The sequence below is a fragment of the Miscanthus floridulus genome, chromosome 17, assembly GCF_019320115.1.
Source record: "Miscanthus floridulus cultivar M001 chromosome 17, ASM1932011v1, whole genome shotgun sequence".
NCBI lineage: Eukaryota > Viridiplantae > Streptophyta > Magnoliopsida > Poales > Poaceae > Miscanthus > Miscanthus floridulus.
The window spans coordinates 6,439,982-6,457,473 of NC_089596.1; the positions used below are offsets into that span (position 1 = coordinate 6,439,982).

General features: G+C 48.5%; 2 pseudogenes; one reads left to right on the plus strand and one right to left on the minus strand.

Moving 5' to 3' along the window:
- Nucleotides 1-16,684, minus strand: part of LOC136515138 (uncharacterized) — a 119,779-nt pseudogene extending 103,095 nt beyond the window's left edge.
- Nucleotides 11,864-14,187, plus strand: LOC136518193 (aluminum-activated malate transporter 10-like; annotated as a pseudogene).
- Nucleotides 16,685-17,492: the final 808 nt, after the last annotated feature.

Below are 17,492 nucleotides of genomic sequence, written 5' to 3' on the forward strand. Positions count from 1 at the left end.
CAGTGCTGCTAAGAATGAATGTACGGCTGCCGTGGGGCTGAAATGGATGCTCAATCAGGTAATCCTTATATTCATCACACTTGTAGGTGGAGCAAAAACTTGCTCAAATGATAATTTCACAGAACATTTTTCATCTTGATTATTTATACTCTAAATGGATATCCAATGCAGAAACTTATACCATTCTTGGAGTAGTTTTATATTGCGGCTTACTATTACCTTTTTCCCTTTTGAAACTTAATCTGGACATACCATGATTATCTTGCAATTCCAACCTTGTTCGTTTTCATATATCATACTTGTGTGCACTACTACAAAAATGATTTGTAGCAACGCCTTCCTTTCTTTGTAGGGGCGGCTTTATATTGAGCCGCCCCTACAAATGGTTACCAAATGAGTCGCCCGTACAAATGGATTTGTAGGGGCGGCCGGTGTTATCAGCCGCCCCTACAAATGACCCGATTTGTATGGGCGGCTCTATATCCAACCGCCCCTACAAATCGGATTTGGCCTTACAAATAGACGCCGAGTATTAAAAATTAAGCACTAAAATTTAAATTTTGTAAATGACCTCGGATGGAGAAACAACCAAAATAAAAGTTGTAGATCTCAAAAAGTTATGAAACTTTGTAGTTGACAACTTTTTGATTTGAAATCATCTTGTCAAGGAAAACTATATTTGAATTTCCAAAATTTTGAAATTTGAAATTTTTAAACAACCTCATATGGACAAACAGTAAAAATAAAAGTTGTAGATCTTAAAAAGTTATGAAACTTTGTAGTTGATAACTTTCTCATTTGAAATCGTCTTGTCATGGAAAACTACGTTCGAATTTCTCAAATTTAAAATTCAAATTTTATAAGTGACATCGGATGGAGAAACTACCAAAATGAAAGTTGTAGATCTAGAAAAGTTATAAAACTTTGTAGCTGACAAGTTTTTCATTTGAATTAGTTTAGGGCCTCAAATAATCAATTTATGCTCAGTTTTGTATAATATGTGGGGAACCAAAATGGAATATAGACACAATTTATCGTGAGGTGTAGTGGTAGAGGAGTTTACACGCGAGCGAGAGGTTGCGGGTTCGAAACCCGGCTGATGCAAAGTGTGCAAAAATCGTGAAAAAATGGCTGCCGGTGGGGACCTTCATAGATTAAAAAAAATTGTTATTTTTTACCCCTTTTTCATGATTTCTGAAAATTGATTTGTAGGGGCGGCTCAATATCCAGCCGCCCCTATAAATCGATTTGTAGGGGCAGGAACCGCCTATACAAATCAACGATTTGTAGCCACTCTTTCGTAGGAGCGGTTTTGCCAGCCGCCTCTACGAAAAGGTGGCTACCCCTACAAAGGGTTACGAGCCGCCTCTAAAAATTTTTTCTTACGTAGTGGTGTTTCCTTAAGTGGAAATTTGTTTGATTACTTATGGACTATCTGAAAACCAAGGAAATAAGACTATCATTTGATGCACTGACTCCATCAAGATTGCCAGTTTTATTTACACGGAAAACTGCTTGCCTGCAAGTGTTAAACAAACTGTCATGATCTTTTGTCCCCTGTTTCAAAACTTACTTGCCTGAACTTTACATAGATGATTGATGTACTGAAAGTGGTTATTCTAGGCAATAGCTACTGATAGATATGACTCTCTGCATTCTATAGAAACTTTTGCCACAGAATTATAGATCCGGTTGAAGGACGCATTATCTAAGATGATTATTGGTATAATGCTTACTTCAAAAGATCTATTGAGTTTGTCCTTTGATTTCATTATTTGCACATAGAACTATTCTTTGTATCACGATTGTTTGTGTGGCAAATTTCCAAAGATATATTCAGCTTCCTTGATTTGTGTTATCTATGATACGCTTATTCTAGTGAAAATTATAGGGTCTAATGAAGCACCGTCAAGAGATAATTTGAATACTTCAACCGAAGGGGTGTTTCTGCAGTTTTTCTAGCTACTAAGAAGAAATCTTCTCCGGCGTTATGTCTCTATATTAGCAAATGCTCATGATAGTGCCATGAAACAGTTGAATGGAACTCATAAAGCTCATGTGCACTCCAAACATGAGGTGCACATCTTTCCCTTATGTTGCCTGAACTAAGAGTAAGATTTTTATTCATGAATGCATCTTTTGGTATCATAAATATATCAAACATATATGGTTACAACTTCTTTGTCTGCTAAAAATGGTGCAGATGTGTGTCGAGTAAAAGAGAATCCTGTTGATCCTTTTTTTCCTTTGTGCAGGCTGAAATTCTTGCTCAATATAAGTCAACCATTTGTTGGAAATAATAGCAATTTAGTGACGCATAAATTGATTCCGATATTGAGGAAAAGAACAACATAAAACATAGGTGTGTGATTTAACACTAGCACTACAATCCGAGTCAAACTCAAATTCTCTAGTGCTAGTAGCATGAAGAACATGAGAATGAACAACTGAGAAAATAAAGACATTCTTACAGTGGGGTTGTCGGCACTACAAGTAGCGCAAAAGTAGAAGAAGCAGACCGTCGACGACGAAGACATCCAGCGAGCAGTCACGACAACGCTTCCCAAAAACCTGATACACCCCCTACCCTGTGCAGGGACACGAGGAGACATAGGCTTTGAAGACTTGCTCTCACGGCGCCGATGATATGTCGGCGGCGGGAGGGGGAAGACGGTGGCAGCGCAGCACAATGACACGAGGAGGAGATGAATTGTGTGTACTGAGGACGGCGTCTCATCTCAATATATACACGCATCGCAGCTAAGGAAAGTAATTAGCCGCACAACCACAACATTTCTACTACTGTATTTCGTATTCCTTGGCGAACAAAGGCCACCTTGTATAACAATCTCGCTGTCAGAGATCCCTTCAATGCCAAAGGGTGCCTAGCTCGAACGGTTAGGTGACCCGGCGTCACTCCTCAGGTCCTGAGTTCGACTCCCCGTGGGAGCGAATTTCAGACTGAGGTTAAAAAAATCCCCTCGTCCGTCCCCGTAACCAAAGCACTGGGGGGGGGCACCGGCCCAATTCTCACTTGAGCGATGGGAAGCCACCGTGTAAAGGTGGGGGCGGGGGTTCGGGGGGTTTCTCGGTCGGGTGAGAAGGTCCTTCTTCTTATTTGAAATGCTGCGGGGCAGTCTCAGCCCCCCCCCCCCCCCCCGGTCGAGTTTTTTTTAGATCCCTTCAATGCGCACCCTTGCTTTCTCTCCTTTCTCACAGCAGCAGTTTGGAGGAACCGGATCCTCATAGCCCCGTTCTGGCGCAGGCATCGTCCGAGGCGGCGGCGGGTCGGCCCTCCAGCTGCTCCGCTGCTCCCATTAGCTCGGGCGATCGCCGTGGCCCGTGGGGAGTTTCTTCTTCCTAGTAACCTGGTTGGGAGGTGTCTCAATCATGCCTCTAATTGAACTGAATTCTTTAAACTTTGATATCAGTGGATCTCAAATGACACTTAATATTACTAACATGGAAATGACAAAATCAGCTGTGTGAATGTCAAAGTAAATGTGTATGATCAGTTGCAGTTTCATGTGATCTGAAGCCCAGTCTTTCCAAATGGCTAACTTGTGCCATCTCAAGGAAAATGTCACGATACAATTTGTTGAGGGCAACACTTGTATTTGGAATCAACCTTGGTGCCCTATATGGAAATAAATAAACATTGATCAAACTGAATCTAAATTGCAGACAAAGTTTCTGACCTCTGGGTGCCAAACTCCAAACAATGGGATGCTTGAAAATTGTCATTCTTTTTGGATAAAAATACTTTTGATACTCTTATGCATGCTCCTCTAATTTCAGTATTCTGTTATCAAAACCAGGAGAGACACAAACAAGACGACAGATAACTTTGCAAAGTTGGCTAGACAGGTCCCTAGGTCTTGTTTGTAGTCCCTCCGTCTACAAAAGCATGCGATTATGGGATCCGTGCCGGTCAAACCAAGTTTATTAGTAAATAGCGTTAACATTTATATCTCCAAGTAACTTGTTTTTGAAAATATATTGTACAACTTACTAATGGTACTTATTTTGTATCATGAATGTTAGTATTTTTTTCATATAAATTTTGTCAAAGTTCAAATTGTTTGACTTGTCGAAAAACGAGAATTGATTTTTTTGTGAATGGAAGGAATACTCTTTTTGTAACGTCAGAAATGCACCTTATAAAACTTTAATAGGACTCTCCGTTGGATCTATGTAACTTGCTTGTACAATGAATAATATAACACTTTTTTAAGAAAACATTAAGTGAATCGTAGTCGACCAGTCGACCCTAGTCGCTGGTCTGTTGATCCGGCGTGGCTAGCTCACCGGCTCACCCTACATCTACGTGCATGGTAATATAGGCCTAGCAGCGGTAGAAAACCTCATACTACCCTTTCACCGATGTGATGGGCTTTTCACCCCGAGCCGAGCCGTCGAATCCGGAGGAAAGCTGGCAGGCAGCAACAACCCTCTCTCTCAGTGAAGGCCTCTCCCGACCCACGTGGCTCGTCGTACTGCAAGACGTGTGTAGAGAAGGGGGAGAGAGAGCGCCAAACCCCTCCTCCTCCAAACCCTCTCGCGACGGGACGCCATCGCCGCCCGCCACGTCGGCATCAGCAAGCATGTCCCCATGGCGTCGGAATCAACAACCCGGCATCAACCCTCTGTTCCATGATGTAAGTGCTTCAACTCTTTCTCTCTCTCCCTCGACACAGCCCTCACCGTCTTCTTCTAAAACCCTAGTGTAGAGATCATTCATCGGTCACCCTGCGAGCTCGATCATCAAGCCCGCATTTTTATCCTGGAACTAATTCTTCTTTTCCTGTTTTATGAATCGTTCATTGCAGGTGGCCACAATGGATTGGTGCATGTCTTTAAAACCTAAGGACATGCTGAGAGGACACAGGGAGGTTTTTGAATGGCTCAAGAAGATGCCGAAGGAGATGTAGCTGCAGGAACGTTGTGGTGAAGACAACGAGAAGGATTGTAAAGAGAGGACCTTTGAATTCCACCATATCTACCGCCGAAAGTATGATCCTTCTTCAAGGTCAATTTGAAAGTTTTCCGCGGATCATGATCCCTCCCACTTCTCGGCTTCGAACATGCCAACATTTAGCGGCTACCTTATAAAAAGTTATAATAGAAGCTACTCATTTTGTGGTTTTATAGAAAACATAAAAATTCTTAATGAATTATGCATATAAACATTTAATTAGACAAAAATTTTATGAATACAAATAATCAAATACATGAATATCTAGGAGAATATGTTTGCAAGTCCATTATGATGGAATTGACAGTTTTGAATAATAGAGAGAGATGGGGGAGGAGAGAGCTCGTGGTTGAGAGGGGTCACACTACACTTTTGAACAAGTGAAAAATGAGTGGGAGGAGAGGTCCCTTGCCCTCATGCCCTTAGGCACTTATATAGGCAATGAATATTTACATGTGACCCCTTGGTGGCGTTGGATTTCATATGACACTTCTCTAGCTACTAGTTGGGCTTCTTCTAGGGGGAGACGTGGCCCATATACCTCATGGGCTCCCCCTACATCGCCCCTGCCAAACACTTTAGTAGGAGGGGCTTCGCCAACACTTTAGTGACTATAATGACTCAACCACGCCAACACTTCCACGCGAGGGGCCTCACCATCGTCTTCGGTGACTGCAATGAGTAACCTTCAACGCCAACAGCTAGAGGGGCTTCTCCGACATCTCCGATGTCAACACAGACAGTGTATCTTCGTCAATATCTTCGATGAGTACAAGAACTTGCCTCTGCCAAAACTTCGGCATGGGGGGCTTCACTGATATCTCCAGCATCTACACCAACATTGCCTTTTGTCAACACCTTTAGCACGAGGGCCTTCGCCAATTTTTTAAGCATTCATAATGACTTTAAAATAGTAGGCAAGTTATTAAAATACTAGGGCCTCCATAAAAAGGTAACTGCTTTGGGTAGGAGTTACATCTCCTACTGTCTCACCTGCCGCCCCCGTGAGCAAGGGTCGAGATAATCGCATGTATATCTATCTTACCTTACCAGATATCATAGCCACAAAGATCATTTGTACTCAAATATCATGAACTCCTTGTATCATCATAGGACGTTGTTGATACTTTGTTAGTTCACTTTCTCATTTCCCATGGAAATCGTTACCTGGAATACTTAGTAAAGGCTACATTGACAACCGTATGATTGCGGTTTATCTGTTTGCAACTTTAGGTGTGTCAACAAGGATTTGAATTTGGAGCATTTTCACTAACAGATGACCAAGAACCATCACTAGGAGGAGCAGGACCAAACACCAGGAGATCAAAGACAGATCGTCGGGGGAAAGAAAGACGGTCAAAGACCAAAGAACTATGACGTTTTTCTCCTAGCGGGACACGATTAGGTCCAGAGAGGGGAGTGGAGCGAACCACATTAGCAAAAGACCTCTTCCCGGCCCGGTTTTCATGGAAAAATCACTGCTAGCATGCAGGACGTATTTGTGCTCTATGATAGCGAAGGGGCTGATGCGATGACTGTTGATGATTGTGGAGAGATATCCAGCTTATGCGACCTGTCGTGTCTGTCCATGTCAAGGATTTGCTGGTAATTGTTGCCCAGACCAGTGATGGAAAATCACAGAGCGTACAGCTCGCTCCAATAATCAACGGCAAAGATGAAGGTCGTCGGCTTACTACTGTTGGTGCTACAAAGATGCGTGTGAAGCTTTCTTGATCTGTAATGACCCCCTGACTCATATGGATCGGTTGGCCAGCTGGATGGTGTTAAGATCCATTGTTAATCAGAAACATGCCTTTAATACGGTAAACTCTAATTAATAGCCATTTCATCTATTTTGTCTTATAAAAAATATATCCGCCTCTCCGTACCATTATAAAACATAATTCAAAATAATCCCCTAAATTTGTATCAAAGTTACCACCACCTCTAGTATTTTAGATAAAAAGGTACTTTAAAATAACTCCTTAGATAAGGAGGGAAGCTTGGGAGGTCACCCCAACCCACAAACAACGAGGAGAGGGCCACCGGCAGCCTGGCCCGGCCGGCGGCGGGCGGCTATGACGATCGTACTAGGGGCAGGCGGCAAGGGGAGAGAGGGAGGGAGGGGGCGGCGGGGAAGCTTGGGGGTGACCACCAACCAACCCCCAGGTGGATTGGGTCAACGACAAGGGAGCAATGAACAGTGCCAGCGGTGCGGCGGCTAAGTCACGACGGCGGGGGACGAAAAGAGCAGGAGGAAGGAAGGGAGAGAGAGGGGGGAGGCCGGGCCGTGGGACTATATTCGCCCCTGTCGTGCCAGGCGGGTTGGCACGACAGCACTGCGCCTGAGTCGGTGGTGTGGCAGGGGCTGCCATTACATCGGGTCAGCGATGGGATGACCTACCATAGTGGTAGGCTAGCCGTGGCAGGATCCATGGCGCGTAGGAGTGGTTTGACCGCACCAGGGCAATAGGCGCGGCCAAATAGGTTAGATGTGAAAAAAAATCAACGGTGTTAATTTTAAAAAAAATATTAAAAAGGGTTAAAATAAAAAAAATCGCAGCTGTGAGATTTGTATAGGAGTTTGCAGCTGTGTGTTTATGCTACAGCAGCAGAGCCGATCAGGATGTATGACGTGGACAGCCCTATTTTGTGTTCTGCATGCTAGCATGCTTGTGTGCATACAGTTCCTTTTCTTTTATTTGTTTTTTTCGTAAGCAGAGAAAAAGGGTAATACAACACACGCATCAGGGCACCCATGGATTGCGAGTGCGGCGCAACGGACGCCTGCATGCATGACTGGTCACCCGCGTGCATGACAAAAGTTCTCCTGCTTGGGCGCTCGTTCTCTCACAAGAATCTCTTACGAGTGCTTGCTGAGCAATGAATGGGGATAGCAGAATGGAGATGAACGCGTGTTGGTTGGCTCTGACTCTGACTGACCAAATGACAAGCCAACCACTACTTGTGTTGGGCCCAAAACTTACAACTCTGCTCTCGTGACTATATAATTGGGCCCACATGTCAGTCGTACTTTTCCCTGAGAAGGAAAAAACCCGAAAATAGTGGTGTGTTTGTGAAACGGACACAAATTGTGAAGGTAGGCTTATAAAATTACAACGTGTACACCAATGGATGCAGGCATGCGGCAGTGCTGTTGACTGTTGAGAATCAGTCTCACCACGATCTTAGCCCCTCCAAAGATTGATACAGATAAAAACCACTGCATGCTCAATGTCGTCCAAGAAATATATGCACAAATTGAGTTATGCATGAGTTGTATTTGTGTTGTTACCCAGTTGGTTAGTATAGTTGCCAAGTATCGTGCATGCATGAGTGTTGTTATTCATTAGTTATGTACTAAATTAAATAGCCCCTCTTTATTATTGTGGTCAATGTTACCAACCTTGTTTATGAAGTTGGACAAATCCAAAATATTTGACTTGGTACAATTAAAAGTACATTAATTATATCTCAGAACTGATCGAAGGAGCAATTGCCAAGGTGCATTATATTGTTACTAGAACTCCACTTAATTATTTTGGGGTCGAAGTAGCTATTATCAGAGCTTGTTGCTAGGCGAGGGGCTGCCTGGAAGGAAGCTTCAGGAGCCCATGTACTATGGTGAAAGAATGGAATGGTAGAGGATGTCCCGAATGCGTTTCCCGGTTGGTCCTTATATAGAGTTTGGGGCCAGGGCTGATACAAAGAGGAGGTTCCCTCGATCGAAGGGTCATGAGCCTGAGAGAGGTCCTAGCTAACTTGGCTTGCAAGCTATGTCGTCTTTTGGTGCTCATCTGGGCGTGGCTATCGTCATGGTCTTGTGGCCACGCCACGGTAAGCTGTGACATGGTGCTATTGTGCTGGCCGTGGCGGCACTATAGACATGGTGATGGTCCGTCAGCCATCATGTGCAACGCGGTATCCGTCATGACCTTCGTTACCATCTCCTGGTTTCCCGAGACGTCACACGGGAGTTGGTAGCCGCCCCGGGTCGTCGATCGCCTGGTTGCTTCGCGGGGCTGAGGGCCACGACCCTGATCGTCGGGGTCAGGGTTTTTAGCCGGTCTGGACGGCCTCTGTGTTGAGGCCCTTGTCGTAGATCCCATCCCATAGTGGGTAGGATCGTACATACTTTTTGTCGGTCCATATCTGGACGGTGGGTTTCGTACCCGTTTCCTCTGCTATGCGGTGTTGTCTCGTCCGTGCGACGTGGCACGGGGTTGGCATCTGATCGGGCCTAGGTGACTGTTGTCCCCTCGGTCCTTGCGGGGTCAGTGCGGTACGGTCGCTCTTGTCAGAGCAGGTGCGTCAAGCTGGGCTTGACCTCTCCCCATCCCCTCAGGGGTCGGGGCGGGGAGAGGTCACACGTTTCTCGGGCGCCGTGTGGCTAAGCCAGGGAGAGGGATCGTGACCGTCCACCGCCCTTTCGTCAGCCTCGATTTCTCATCTAATTGGGCTTAAGTTGTTTGGGCCTTCGCTAGCTAGGGAGTTGTGGGTCGTGTGGCTTGCTAACTAATCGGTGCGTTGAGACACCCCGGGGTTATAACCCCCAACAAGTCTTTAATTTCAAATTTTGATAAGGCATTGCGGGCAGCAAAAAAACTGATGGTTTTACGTTGGGGGTGAGATGTGATTTGCTCATGTGGGTCCCACCTGCTACACGCGCTCTCTGGGGTCCGCAGCCATTCCTCTGCCACCGTGCTCACCGAGCCGCACCTCTGCCACCCCCACACAGCTGGCCGGGTTGCCCTGCACGCTGTCGGACGCCCATTGGTACACGCCTGCGCCCGCCTCGCCAATCAAACCCCACGCCACCCACGCCCTCATCTGGCCACAACTCCACACTCTGTGACGATCTGAATCATTTGTCACCTCCCTTAGTTGTCTATGACTCGAGAAGAAATCACAAATTGATATCAAGTTCATATACCAAAGTTATGATTTTTTTTTAAAAAAATGAGCTATCAGGAAAAGAATGCATCCAAGTGATGCTTCTTTTTAAGAAAAGAAAGAAGCAAAAATTAAGCCAAAATGTATTTAAGAAATATTGCAAGAAAGAAGCAAAAATTAAGCCAAAATGTATTTAAGAAATATTGCAAGAAAGAAGCAAAAATTAAGCTAAAATGGAATTGAAAAAAGAGTAAAATACACCGGAGGTCCATTAATTTTTGGTGAAGTGTCATCTAAGTCCATCAATTTTGAAACTGCATTTTTTAGTCCATTAACTTTCGTTTTGTGTCATCTAGGTCCATCAACTTTGAAACTGCATTTTTGGTCCATGAACTTTTAAAATTGTTCACTGCAGGTCCACGCATGCATGCACGCACGTCCGCTTCGGCTGCGGTACATGAGCGGCTGCAGTACAGTAGTATGCCCTATAGACGGGTCCTGTTGCGTATGTGTGCCTGCGTGTACCTGTATCCTCTGGCCAGTGTGATGGCATCAAGTCAGCCCACGATTCGGGACACAGAGAGAGAGAGGTCAACCTCACTCACAGCAGTCAGCCACAGTACCAAATACACTGCAGGGGTCACATTCTATCGCTGTGTTCTCACACGCTTACAATAGGGACCCAACCGGTCGAGACTTTGGTATTTCATCCATCATTAGAAACGGGTTTCGCACTTTTATTATCCCTCAAATTAGTTTCACAATTTTGTCATTATAAAATAGATACAAATTGCTGAAATACACTTTCGGTAGTTTTAATCCGTGAAAAAAAAAGAAGACGTCGCCTTCCGTTCGTACCCCTGGCTGCTGTTACTTTCCTCCGAACGCGGAACGGATACACAAAAAGGATCGGCCCTCTCCTCCATCCCAACGCTGGCCTTCCCCACGTGCCGGTGCCGGCGCCGGCGCTGGCGTTCCCCACGCCGCCCCCTCTCCTGCCGGCACCGCCCTGCCACCACGCCGCTCCCCTTCCCCGCCCCTGCACCTGCACGCGCCATGGCCGCCACCGTCCTCCCCGCCCCTGCTCCAGCGCGCGGCCTGCACAAGCGCCTCCTCGCCGGCTTCCAAGCTCGAGCCCGAGTGTCCCCGGCGTCCGAGCGTCCCTTGGTGCCGGAGGTGGAGGTGGAGGTGGAGGTGCCGCGGAGTCCGATGACGACCAAGCCGCGGCAGGGCAGAGCCGCCGCCCAAGCCACGCCGAAGCCGCGGGCAGGGGCGAGCTGCTGCACGGGGGCGGAACCGGTCGAGAGGAGAGAATATAGCAGCGCTAGGGTCCTGTTACAGATACGGCGGCGGCGGCGTGTTCGAGTCGCAGGGGAGGCGTGCGGAGGTCGACGCTAGTGCCGGACGCCGGTCACGCCGCTCCAGGCTGACCACGATGTGCGGGCGCGTATTGCTCGTCCGACGGCCACATGAGAAGCATCACGAAGCATCTCATGGCGATGTACACCTTGGACCGCTGCTCCTTGAGAGATCTGTCGAACCCTCCAGCTCCAGCCGCTGCTGGCTCCCAGCCTTCGTCTTCATCGTCAGGTTGCTTCCTTGCTTGTGCGACAGGAAGCAGCAATGGCAGAGCAGCACCACCCCGTACATGTTCGATAGAATGTTTCGTAGAGGTAACCATAGCAGTCTAAATATCCGGCGCCGGCACGGGGAGGGAGCGGCGTGGGGAAGGCCAGCGCTGGGGACGGAGGAGAGGGCCGATCCGTTTTGTGATCCGTTCTGATGAAAGCAACAGCAGCCAGAGGTAGAAATGGAAGGAGGCGTCTTCTTCTTATTTTTCATGGATTAAAACTAAGCGATTTGCATCTGTTTCATAATGGCAAAATTGCGAAACCAGTTTGAGAGATGATAAAAATGCGAAACCCGTTTCTGATGATGGGTGAAATGCCAAAGTCTCCAACCGGTCTTGGCAGCCGCGCTCATGTACCGGTCAGCATGGACGCCGCCGCGAGGGAAGCGCAGAGTGGTCTGGAATGGCGGGTGACCGTGCCGGAGGGCGCGTCGGTGACCATGGAGCATGAGGCCGGCGGCCCTGCCGCGAGGGCGTGGGCGTGGCTGTTGGCCTGCTTGGCCAAGGCGTGGAGCAGGGTCGCCGGGTTCGCGAGGAAGGTGTGGTGGATCGCGGCAGATGATCCCCGGAAGGCGGTGCACGGGCTCAAGGTCGGCCTGGCGCTCGCGCTCGTCTCCGTGTTCTACTACACCAGGCCCCTGTACGACGGCGTTGGTGGGGCTGCCATGTGGGCCATCATGACGGTCGTCGTTGTCTTCGAGTACACTGTCGGTGAGTCGACCGGCTTTGCTTGGCAGAGTCAGTGGACGCAGATGAGCTGCCATACATATGCGTGCATGCATGCGTGGATATTGTCTTGACCAGCTGGTCTTTGCATGGGCAGGTGGCAGCGTGTACAAGTGTTTCAACCGGGTCGTTGTGACGGCGAGCGCCGGCGTTCTCGCGCTCGGCGTGCACTGGGTGGTGGACAGATCCGGCGAGCTCGAGCCGGTCATCGTCACTGGCTCCCTCTTTCTGCTGGGTACGTATTTTGCATTTGTCATTGCTTTGTGTGATAGTAATCACTTAACCGACAACGATCGACAAGCTCGCGGACGCCGTGTCATTTGTTCGGCGCGGATCGAGCTGCACCTCCTCACCACGCGGAACATGGACAAGCTCGCGGACGCCGTGGAGGCCTGCGTCGAGGACTACTTCGCGGAGGCGGAGGAGGCGGCCGCGCGGCAGTCCAAGTCGTCGGACGGGTACAAGTGCGTGCTCAACTCCAAGACGTCCGAGGACTCGCATGCCAACCTGGCGCGGTGGGAGCCCGCGCACGGCCGGTTCGGCTTCCGCCACCCCTACGGGCAGTACGCCAAGGTGGGCGCCGCGATGCGCGCGTGCGCCTACTGCGTGGAGGCCCTGAGCAGCTGCGCGGGCGCCGAGGTCCAGGCGCCCCAGCACGTGAAGCGCCTCCTCCGCGACGTGTGCACCCGGGTGGGCGCGTCGTGCGCGCGGGTGCTCAGGGAGGCGTCATCGCGCTCCGTCGCCACCATGACCACGTCCTCCTCCGAGGCCCTGGACTTCGCGGTGACGGACATGAACACGGCCGTGCAGGAGCTGCAGGGCGACATGCGGACGCCGTCGACGAGCTGGCGACACTTGCGAGCTTCAAGCAGGTCGACGACGACGACGATGATGACGACAAGCAGGCCTTGATTATTATTTTCCGTGGATCGGAGGAGCTGCTAATAAACATGAAGTGTACGTCGTCCCGCGCCCTAAACGTACACGTCGCCCTAAACGCACCCGCCACCCTGGCGGGTGCGGGGCACGGCCGCCGGCTTCTTGGCTGGCAGATGGGCGAGGCCGAGGAGGTGACCAGCGGCGGCCGCGGGCTTCTGTCCGTCGATGACAAGCTGGGCGAGATCGCGGACGTGGCGAGCGCAAACCGGAAGCTCCTGTCGGACACGCTGGACGAGATTGCCGGCATGTCCCACGGCGCAAACGGCCGGCGCCTGCTTAGCACCTTGTGGTCTCAGATAACCAGCGCCCAGGGAGAGGACGTCCTCGCCCGCCAGAAAAAGCTGGGCGTGTCGCCCGACGACGAGACCGATCACGCTGCCCGGCGCAACCTTCTGTCGACCGAGCTCGAGAGCATCGCCAGCACGTCCGGCGAGGACACCATGTCCGGCGGCCATCCTGAGCACAGGGTACTGACCACGGGCCTCATCGGCATGTTCGACGAGATCCAAGACGGGCGCAGCCAGGTGCCGCCCGGCGACTTCCCAAGTGGATGCCGGCCACCCAGCGGAGGCTCCTGCAGCTGCCCAGCCTGCAGAAGCCCAACAAAGTGGTGGCCCCGGACGGGAGCGGCGACTTCAAGACCATCACCGAGGCCATTGCCGCCGTGCCCAAGACCTTCGAGGGCCGCTTCGTCATCTACGTGAAGGCCGACGTGTACAAGGAGTACGTCACCGTGCCCAAGGACATGGCCACACAGCCTCGGCGACGGAGCACGGGAGCGGCGTCGGCGTGTGGCGGTGTGTGGCCACCCGCCTGCTTGATGCCATCACACCGGCCATCGAGCGCTGCCATCACACAGGTACACGCAGGCACACGTACGCAACAGGACCCCGTCTATAGGGCATACTACTGTACTGCAGCCGCTCATGTACTGCAGCCGAAGCCGACGTGCATGCATGCATGCGTGGATCTGCAGTGAACCATTTTAAAAGTTCATGGATAAAAAATGCAGTTTCAAAGTTAATGGACCTAGATGACACAAAAACGAAAGTTAATGAACCCAAAAATGCAGTTTCAAAGTTGATAGACCTAGATGACACTTCACTGAAAGTTAACGGACCTCTGGTGTATTTTACTCTTGAAAAAAATATTCCAACAAGTGGTTCGAATCTAGATATTGTAGTGCATTTGTTTACGTTTTAAGTTTTATTACATTATCACACACAAAATAACAAAGAAAATAAAATGTTGCTAGTCGGAATTGAACCTAGGTCCAAGCAAATGAGAAGAGAGCCACTCGCGTCTTTGTGTTAATTATTAAGTTTGGTTATTCCACCTTTTTTATTCGAGTTTCTCTAAATAGAATGATCTTTTTATTTGGGTTCCTCTAAACAGAATGAAAATAGCAAAAAATATGAAGCAAAATAGGATTGAACAGAAAACCTCACTATCACTAATTAAACGAGTTTGCCTTACCACTACAACACTCGAGCTTTTGCACAAAATAAGGTTATTTCACCATTTTTCCCAATTTTTTCCAGGTTTCTCTAAATAGAACGAAAATAGCAAAAACAAATTGAGGCCAATTATGCTTTTGTGTATTTTTGGATTATTTGATCCTTTTAACATTTAATTCCTGGTTTACCAAAAAGAATGAAAACAGCAAAAACTGTCTTAGGTTGGGATCAAGCCTCAGCAAATTTAAGACATACCACTAAGCCATTTCTTTCACTATGACAGAGGTGGTTCATTTACGTTTAGTTTTTGTTAGTACAGATAACGTAGATGTTCCTCAAGTACGAAGTGGCTAGAGTTCAGGCACGCGGAAACAAAGTCGATTTTTTTTAAAAATAATATTTTTGAACCCCTGTCGGCATCTCAGGGGCCGATAGGCCGGACGTGGGAGCCGATAGGCCTATCGGCCCCTCCGAGGCCGATTGCTCCATTCCATGTTGTATCCGCTCTACCCTGCACATAACCATCACCCGTTGTGCCCCTCTTTTCTGAACACAGCTATTACTGGTCAGAAAACAAACTTTAGCACTTTTCGAGCAACATTAAAGACACTTGCACTCCTTTTCTGGACCTATAAACATACATCACCCGCAATAACTTAAGGAACCTTACAAACTTTTGAAGGAACAAACAAATTCTAATATTAACCTAGCATGCTTCGTGGACCAAACCTACAATACTAAATGGCATGTGTGGAACTATAGGTAGCTAAGATAACTAGTCCCACCACTAATCCTAACATGTCTTAGGGAAAGTAAACAAAGCACGTCTTGCAATGGCATGTGTGGAACTTTGTACTTCTAATGTTTAGAGGTCCACCACTAGGCCTAACATACCTTAAGGAAAATTATAGGAAATTGTTCTCATATCAAATGTCGACTCGAGCTCCAAGGTAGCAAGCAATCGACAATTTTGTGTTGGGGGCGAGATGTGATTTCCTCATGTGGAGTCCACCTACTACATACACACGCTCTCTGCAGTCGGTAGCCATGCCTCTACCACCCTGCACACTTGGCCACACCTCTGCCACCATGCACAGCTGGCCACGCCTTCACCGCACCGTATGTGCCATGTTCTCTTGGCTGATAAGCCATGGCTGAAAATATTGTTGGCTAATTTGTTGTGAGAGAAAAATACTGTTCGTTGGCTGAAAAAGTATGGCTTATAAGCCAAGCGAACAGGGCGCATGGTCGCCCGAGTTGCCCTACACGCTGGCAGACCCCATCAATGCACGCCCAAGTCCGCCTCGCCAATCGAACCCCACGCTGCCCATGCCCTCGTCCGGCCACAACTCAACACACGTACCACAGCTGGCTGCACCCCACATCACCGGCACCATCATGCCCTCACCTGGATGTAGCTCCACTCGCCTAGCTAGTTACACCCTACACCTTTGCCTTTGATAAACAACACTCCTTTGCTGAGTTCTCTGTCCTGCCCATGACGACCCTTTATCTTCAGGTCAATCTCAACATGCATAGCGTCTAATAATGCAAGTCCTCGTTTTGGGCCAGCCAAGATCAAACGAGTATCCTGCGCGAAAGGGTTTACATGATAGGTCAGTGACAAATTATTCCAAATACATAGCGTTGTGGAAAAAAAAAGTGGATGAAATTAAGCCGACAACATGCTAAAGTGGATGAAATTGCGTATACTTATTGAAGACATCTGGCAGATACATTCTCAACCAATAGAAATCAATTTGAATGTCAGTACTATATAGATTTTAGCCTTATGATCTTGGTACAAAAGATAGGGTGTAATATTTATTGAAACAAAAAGGAAGCAATGCATTGTTTGTTTGTTGGGAAGAGAAGGAGCTGTACCTTAGAGTTAATGAGTTGGGATCGGTCTCTGGGGTGGCGGTAGAGATAAACACACTTCTTGTCAATGCAGTCCCGCGCAATGACAGTGCCATACACTCGAATCGGGTAACCGATGTCCGAACAGGCTATCTTGACAGATAAGATGTTTACTCCCCCCCATAGCATGTGTGGCTTGCTCATTTCGAATGCATCATCATCAGTAAATCTCATCCGACCATGGGGCGATGTAGCAGACGAAAAACCACAATTAAACAAGGTAGCTTGAATTCTTGCTCACAATAAATAATTGTTCTAGCAAAACTAGATGAAAGTGCAAACACAATCATATTATATAATCAAGCAAAAAAAAGGTTGCCGGAAGAATAATCCTGGGTGATTTACACTCCTCGTCGAGGTCGAAACTTGCGAGGTTGACGAAGTAGAGCCGTTGTAGTAGATGCCCTTCTGCTTGGGATCAAAGTCGAGGAGATGTGAGCCTCTGCTTCCCGCCGTCGACCTTCGGGGTCCCCGCCTCCTGGAGACGATAGGCCTTCTCCAGCGCTTCCTCCCTGAGCCTCTCCGCCTCCGCCACTCGTTTGGCCTCGGTCATGCCGAAGAAATCCGGAGTCCTCATCTCAGAGGCAAGCCGGACGTACTCCCGCCCCAAGCACAGCAGCTCCTCGTTGGCATCGCCTCGCTTCACCATCTCATCCCACGCTCGCTCACGGAGCCACGCCGACTCCGCCGCTCGGTCGGCCTCGCTCAGGCCTAATAGATTAGGATACTCTGCAGCAGAAGCACTACGATCACGACGAGGATAGACGATCTTGTTGAGGTTCGCGATCTGCTGGCTTAACACATCCAAGCGCTTCTCCATCGCCTGCGACTCTGCCCACGTAGGTGCCTTTGGCTCCAAACTCGACCCCGCCTCCGCCTCCACTTCCGCCATGATGAACACGCCGCCAAGCGCCAACTAGAGAGATTTTCTCAATCACGCTAAAGGTTTACG